Source organism: Octodon degus, unplaced genomic scaffold, assembly GCF_000260255.1.
Source record: "Octodon degus isolate 3935 unplaced genomic scaffold, OctDeg1.0 scaffold00030, whole genome shotgun sequence".
In the NCBI taxonomy this organism is placed as follows: Eukaryota; Metazoa; Chordata; class Mammalia; order Rodentia; family Octodontidae; genus Octodon; species Octodon degus.
In genome coordinates, this window is record NW_004524606.1 from 14,359,382 (window position 1) to 14,366,829 (window position 7,448).

At 36.3% G+C, this 7,448-nt stretch overlaps 1 non-coding gene across 1 annotated transcript; it reads right to left on the reverse strand.

The window, feature by feature from the left end:
- Window positions 1-2,746: 2,746 nt before the first annotated feature.
- On the reverse strand, window positions 2,747-2,904 carry LOC111816341. The gene has a single exon (XR_002820759.1). It is a non-coding gene; the product is annotated as a U1 spliceosomal RNA (small nuclear RNA).
- Window positions 2,905-7,448: the final 4,544 nt, after the last annotated feature.

The following is a 7,448-nucleotide window of genomic DNA, read 5'->3' on the forward strand; positions in this document are numbered from 1 at the left end:
ATAATATAGTATATTAATCCATATTAATTGATATATTATCCAACCATAGGTCTATTGATCCATGTGTCTAGGATTGCAGGGATAAGATAATCCACAGCAGAATTTTAAATAATAGTCAAATTTCAAAGGACCTCTATACCATGACTGTGTCATACTGAGATGAGCTGTTTTAACTTGTGTTTCACAGAGCCCTGAAGGTGTCTGGATTCGATGTCTCGCTTTATGCCCTCTAGATCTATGCACACCTTTTTCTATACTTCCCTGAGTCACATAGGATTGATTAAGATGGATTTTGTCAATAGATTACCTTCCCTCTAGTATCCCATTGGGCTCAGCCAATGAGCGAATCAGCAGGCACCCATCAGGAAGGAAGATAGAGAGGTTAAATTATTAAACTTCCAGACAAGTCTTTCTGCTTCTGGAATTTCATACCCAATACTTCATTTCTCTCTCTCTCCTTCAGCCCTCAAAGTAGTAGATTCTCATTTACATTACGATTGCTACAAAGAAAACCATCTCATAGCTTATTAACTTGAAGTAGACCTTTTATTTCCTACAAAATTGGGCAGTTCTTTGTTGTAGACAGACTCGTTTCTATCTCACGCCACATCTGTTTGTGCGGCTAACCAGAGCTCTAATGGATCTGAAGAAGGTTCCCTTTTAGAAGTTGGAAAGATGCTGCTGATTGTCTAGTATTCAGCTTTTCTGCAGGGCCGAGATTCTTTTCTAACGTACTTTATTTATTTATTTATTTATTTATTTATTTATACTTTAAAGAGAATTAAAAATACTAATAAAAATGATACAGAGTTTCAAAACAAGATGATAGGAAATTAACAATGGTTATATTTCGTTTATTTATCTTCAAAGTAGTTGCTCAGATTACAAGGTATGGCATGTAAGACTGATAAAACATTTTAAGCACTAACTGTTCCTTTGAATAAATTAATAAAAAATTAGTAGTACCATTATCTTAGCTATCTTGTGTAATATATAATTTACCCTTGCCTTTTGTAACAATTTAGGTTTCTTTACAGCACAAAGTAAGCTTCTCAGAGCCAGCTGGGCATATAAAATGCTGTAACCTTCTAGTATGCAACCATGGAGATCATGTGCCATCACTTTCTGTCATAACCATGCATGATCTGAGAATCAAAGGAAGGGAAATTAAGTGCCACCTTTCAAGGAGAGGAATAGGAAATCACTCAGTTAAAAAATTTATGATAAAAGATTAATAAAAATTCTGTTTCACTGCATCAAAGTTTATTAATTTTGGAGTAGTATTCTACCTTTTCTGTTTTCATATATCCTATCTGCTTTCTTAAATCAGCGTTAAATTATGCTCAAATTGCTAAAGATGGGTACACCATATTTTTCTGTTGACATACTGCTTAATGCAGGAATGAGACTAGATAAAAGTAGATGGTATGGGTCAGAGCTAATATGTTACTCCTAAGTCCCCTGTCCTCTGAGGCAGGGCTTCGGGGAGGCGACAGGACCACAGAGGCACTGTACTCACCAGTGGGTCAGTCCTTTGGGGAGTTTATAACTGGTTGTGCTACAGGAGGTGAGTCCTCGCTGGAGGTGTGTCGTTAGGCACAACATCAGGAAGGATGTCTTCTCATTCTCAGAATGCTCCTGAGTCCCTTTTTCTTTGCTTCCATCAGTGAATCAGACCTCTGCTCCCATGCCTTTTGGACAAGCCTGTTCTGCTTTGGCCCAAACACGGGCAAAATCCCCCAAACTCCTGAGCCAACATAAATCTCTCCTTTAGTCCAAGATCTTAGATTTTTGTGGCCCCAGCAACAGAAAAGTAAATAATTCCACAAAGAATTTAGGGGAGGATGGTGTCACCCAGCAATGTGAACAGAAGAATCAATATCAACTTCTACTCTGCAGTACCATCATTATTTTAATACACATGTTTTGATACCACAGTAGATTCCATACAAGAAAATTGTCCTTCACCTAACAGAATATATTTTGACAATGACTGTTTATGACATTGTGTATAATTTTACCAGTTTTTTTTAATTTTTATGTTTCTGGTACAGGGTCTCATTATGGAGCTCAGACTCACAGAGATCCTCCTGCTTTAGCCTCCTCAAGACTGGAATTGTAGGCATGCATCACCAGGCCTGGTGTTTCTACCAGTTTTAAAAATTGGTTTCTACTGTAATATCTCATGTTCAAAATTCGTACAGGTCTTCACTTCTTGACAAAGAAACTCATTTTCCTTCTCGGTTAATTCCAAGTGTGTAATAAAGAATATGTTCTATTTATTGCATTCCCAGACGCATTGCCCAAAATTGACCATCACTACAGCTCCTAATTTTTTCACATTGACAAAAAAAGTATCTTTAACCTCACATTTGAATTGTTTATTCCAGTGGTGCTCTTGCCCTGGATATATTTTTAAACACAGCAAAAATAAGTAAAGTCAAATTGCAATGGGAAATTTTAAGCCTCAAGTGATTGAGCATGTATGTATCCAACTACTTTAAAAAGGATAGTTGAGAAATAGTTACTTAATAATACAAGAGACATTCTACAAAATTCTGCTATTAAAAGACAAAACATTCTGATTCAACTGGAAATATTCAGACTTGGAACTATCTAATACTTTCCCCTAATTGTCCCATTGTAAGGGTCTGTCCCAGTACTTCACAGAAAACATACAATTCTTTTAACACAGAGAATGTAGTATGAAGAATTGTTATTTCTTATTTCTTTCCTCATGTCCCCCAAGGGAGAGCTTGCGGTCCCCACTGTCACAAATTACGCAGCTGAGTTTCCCACATTTGGGGAAATTGCAGGGGTCAGAACATATGGAGGGCAATGGATACTACTCACCTTGGAAAATCTGCCTTCGTGAACATGGTACCTCCCCTGCCAGGTAAGTATAAGGATTGTTATTTTTTTGGATAAACTTAATAACAAGATTACTCATAAGGCAAAATTGAAGTTAAGTCCTCACAGAGATGGGAGATGTGAGGAGCAGCTGACACCCAGAAGCAGTACCTCTTATCCGATGGACTTCTAGAGAGGTCCTTCTAATGGATTTATTTTGCTAAGTCTAGACATTTTCAGCACCTGTCTCACTTACTAAAATCCTAATATGATGGAGCATAATTTTACATTTTCCCACTTTGTTTAAATATGATATTAATTACTGCTAGTACCCATAGAATCTTATAGTAATATTTGTCTTAATTGCTTTAAATCTCTTGGAGTATAATTAATATTAGTTTGGAAATGCTTAACACTCTTCATTTACTGGTTGTTTTCCATATTTATTTTAAAAAAAGAAACACAGTAATCAGATTATATGAGGACTTGTATGCACTTTTATTTATTAGGAAGTTATTATAGTTATTCTAGGGTAACACTACTCGGTATCTCTACACACATGTGTACATTTTCTAAATATATCATATACTCATCTTTTCTGTCTCTCTTGTGTTTGTCTATCATTCACTTATCTACTCAGAGGTAAATACTGCAGGATTTCTGCCGAGCTTACCATTCTGTTTTCTTTCCTAATATTTGCTATGAAAGGGAACATTATGAACTTTGATTAATTAGGGAAGCTTGTATTTTCTTTCATACACAGCAATTTTATTCTGTCTAAATTCAAACAATTTGAATGTTGCATGAATGATCATGGACTCTCTAAGGGTAACCCACTAAGCCTGTAACTTTTCAAAAATTATCTCATATAATCTTTAATGATCCAATTATATAGATACCTTTATTTTCATTTTACTAGTAAAAATTCCCTGAAGGTATAATATTTATGCAAACATGCATGTGCAGTGAAGAGGTAGGCAGGACATGAGCCGGAAGACAGTGCCCTGCAAAAAGTGCAAATCTCCCTATCCATGTCAATTTTCAAACTACTTTTAGACCATATGGTCTTTTTGTGCTCTTTAGGGGAAAAATGCCCTTCCTTGGGGTGGACGAAACCCTCTGGGTAAAGTCTTGGCAAGATGATTAAACATTTGTGTGAGTTAGAAAGGGATGCTGCTATTCCTGGATGGATACAGCTCTGCATCAGGACATGCAGCTTAGAGAGCAGGAAGTGTATTTGATTTTTAACCTCCTTCATTTCACAAGGATATTGGCACCCTGCGTGTACTACAGTACAGCACCATCTGTACAAGCAAATAAGATGGTACTCTCCTTTCAATAGCTTGCCTACCAAAATAAGAAGAGGAAGAGAAGGACAGCAGGAGAAGAAAGAATGAGGAGAAGCAAGAGGAAAAAGAAGAGTAAGTCATGGTGGAATAAAAATACAATCCAGGCATTTTGGAAGCTCAGATAGGAGACTCTCAAATTCAACTCCAGTCTTGGTAATTTAGCAAAAATCTGTCCCAAAATAAAAAGGGTTGCAGGTATAGCTCAGTATAAAGGCTCTGGGAACAATTTCAAGTACCACAATTTTTTTTAAGTACCACAATTTTTAAAAATCAATCTGGGGAGCTAGCTCAAAGGAATAAGCATCTACCTGACAAACACAAGGGCCTGAGCTTGATCAACAGTCCAAAAAAAAAAAATCCATTTATTTTCTCTTTCCTTTATTCAGATTTTGACACTAAGAAGTGGTATATGTCACAGTACTTAGGAGACAGGAGACTTGTCACAAGTTCAAGGTCAGCCTCAACTACATACTGACACCACTACTTCCCCAAAGAGAAGATATGTACACCCTACTGTCCTGAAACTATGTTTTTGTCCCTTATCTATAATAATTCTAATTCTTTGGTTAATTAATAATATATTATTGCACAAGAAGTTCCTTCAAGTTTCAATAATAATATCATAGTGAAGTTTAAGAATATACATCCCCTTATCTGGATGCTTCTGCCCCAGGATCTATAGAGAGTTCATAGTCAAGCGGTCACCAGAGGTGTCAGTCATCTGAAGCATCCTTTGTGTGGAGAGTCTGCCTCTGGACTCATGCACACGGCTGGTGACCAGAGGCTTCCATTCCTCAACACCGTGGCCTCTTCAAGGGGCTGCTTAATCACATGACTAACAATCTTGGATGCTGGCACAATGCTGAGGACATTACCTTAGAAAGGAATTTCCAACACTTCCATAGTTTATTGGCCGCACACTGGTACAACATTGCTCCTCCATGACTTGTGTATGGACTGCTCATTTTGATCAAGTGTGTGTAGGTTCTCATCTTTTCACATTTATGTGAATTTCTTTCCTAAATATTTTCATTATCATTTTATAGATAAATTTTAGAGTATAATTATGACCTTCTTTTTTACAGATACAGAAGAAGAAATTTCTAACATCAGCTTTTCCTCCAGCAAAGGCACCCTAAGACTTTCAATTAGCATACAATTAACTCCTTGGAACTCTAAAATTTTAACTGACAAATCATTATAGCCTCTTTAATATATTCAATTTTAACTTGAATTCATCACCTCTGTAAGTTACCTGCCACCTTAATACTCAACTTGTATGAACATTGTTAAGTTTCAATAATACATTACATATAATAGGCTTTTTAGAAACTAACTTAATGTTAAATATCCAAGGAAGACATTTACTGTTAGAGAAGCTAGAGGCTCAAATGTTGTGCTGAAAGAGGAGAGCTGGTGCTTCATATAAAGAGCTTACTTTAATTGAAAGCAATCAGTCTATATCACTATTTACTCTCTGTGTCATGTAATATGTGGATTTGTTTTAGTAGGGTAACACTTTTCCCAAATTTCTTCTTTATGAGGGCCCATTTTGTAGAGTTGCATTTAGCACAGTAGACTAACAAGTTCCATTATTGGTTTACCTTTCTCTGCTGTGGTTTGAGTACAGTGTACTCAGAAGTTCCCTTCCAAACTGCTATTGAGGCTTAGCATGCCTCATGATTGAGACATTTTGGGGAAGTGGAGCCAGTGGGAGGTGTTCGGTAATGGGGAGAACCCTCATGAATAGATTAATCCTTTCTTACATGGTCAATTCCTGCTCTTGAAAGACTGGATTACTCAGGAATGGGTGCTTAGAAAGCCAGCTGGCTTTCCTTGACTTCTGTTACTTTCTCTCAGACCAGGTGATCTGTTCTGAATGTCCCCTTTACCTGTCCACTTGTCTGTCATACAAAAGAACAGCCTGAAGTCTTTCCAGATGCCTAGCAGATGTGATCTCCTGATCTTGTTGGTCAGCCTCCAAGACTATGAGCTAAAGTACTTTCCTTTTAAATTAACTAACCTCAGGTGTTCTGTTACAGCAACAGAAAACAGATTGAGGTAAACTACAAAAACTATGAGATTCAGTTCTAATTTTATAAAAATTATCATTTAAAACTTGTTGACATTAAAAGATAATGGCAGCTTGGCTGATTTTTTTTTTCAAATAGAACATGACCATGGTATAGAAGTATTGCTTAAATGTTGGGTATGCATTTATTATTTAAAAAAAGTAATGAATAACCAACACAATATCTGATAAAAATAGCAGCTGAGATTCATTTATTTTTAAAATATGAGTGCATACATAAAAGAAGAATATAATGTTTTAGCAGCAATCAATTTACCTTTTATCTAGTCACTTTTTAAGGCAAAATTTATAAAAGTTATGTGAAATAGTAGCTAATCCAATTGTCTACATACAAGCTCAGGAGCAAACTTCAATACTTGGATGTTGTCTGTCAGAATTGATCCCACCAACTCCTCAATATGCTTCTTTGGCTCAGCATAACATAAGCTAAAACAAACCCTTCTAGTTTGCAAAAGCTTCAGTATTTTATTAGCCACAGGGCAACCACAAAGCTGTGAAAATCAAGCTGTGTCCAGAGCCAAGTCTGTCTAAGAAAACTAGGCCATCACACAGTTTTGATGAGATGACATATTACAGTATCACCTAAAATCCATTTTAATTATTTTCCCACTTTCTGCCCAATAACCACACCCTTTCTGAAAAGTGGGGACTGAAACTTGTGGTTGTTTGTGTTTGTTTTCTGGCAATATCTTATCTTACTCTACTAGGCTACAAGTAAACCCTAAGTTATCCCACCTCAGAAATCCTATGGAAAGATTCAGTATATCCTGCTTAATCCCATAGATGTTTTCCCTTACAGTGATTCCCCTTGGATCCACACTCAAGAAGTTTCCTAAGTGATGGAAGTATTCTGATTCAATTATCTGTGAAGCAAAATGAAAGGAAAACTATTATAGCAATATATGGTCTGTCAAAATCATGTTACCTTCAGGAGCTCATATCAGAGGTGTCAGAGCCAAAGTCAGCATTTGAATTCAATTTCAATTAGATTTTAATATCAGGCCTCCCTCTGATTATTAACATTACACTACATACTTTTCAAATATTTAATTTTCACTCCAGTTACTTTGCTGACCCTATTTCCATCATCACATTTGCCTTCATTTTTCTCCCTCATTGCAAACTGTCAGAGTGAAAAAGTTGTCAGATTTTTGTTA